Consider the following 511-nt stretch of genomic DNA (forward strand, 5'->3'; position numbering starts at 1 on the left):
TGGTTGTCTCATGTATATTGTCTCATTCACTGTATAAGTTCTCCAAAACTGGGAGCCATTTGTGTGCAGTGCTCTGTAATGGGAAGAACTAAGACTGGCAGATGGAAGTTGGCGTCCTGACATTAGCCTTGCCATGAATTAACCGCAAGGGCTTGAACATGTTCATGGAGCTTAACTTGGTGATTTGTCAAGTTCCTCAGCAAAGTGAGCCGGTGCATTAGTCAGGGTTCTCCAGAGAAACAGAACACAGGATATTTATATCAATATCTATACATATATGTCTCTATCTCTATCTAAGAGATTTATCACGGGAATTGGCTCATGTAGTCATGAAGGCTGAGAAGTCCCATAATCTGCCATCTGCAAGCAAGAGACAGATACCCCAGCTCAGAGAGACTGAATCTACACTCTCTCCACCTTTCTGTTCTATTTGGGCCCTCAGTGGATTGTGTGATAGAGGGCTGTCTTCTCTACTCAGTCTATGGATTCAAACGCTACTGTCTTCCAGAAA

This window comes from Callorhinus ursinus, unplaced genomic scaffold (assembly GCF_003265705.2).
Source record: "Callorhinus ursinus isolate GAN/ISIS: 27379988/994484 unplaced genomic scaffold, GSC_fseal_2.0 scaffold4, whole genome shotgun sequence".
In the NCBI taxonomy this organism is placed as follows: domain Eukaryota; kingdom Metazoa; phylum Chordata; class Mammalia; order Carnivora; family Otariidae; genus Callorhinus; species Callorhinus ursinus.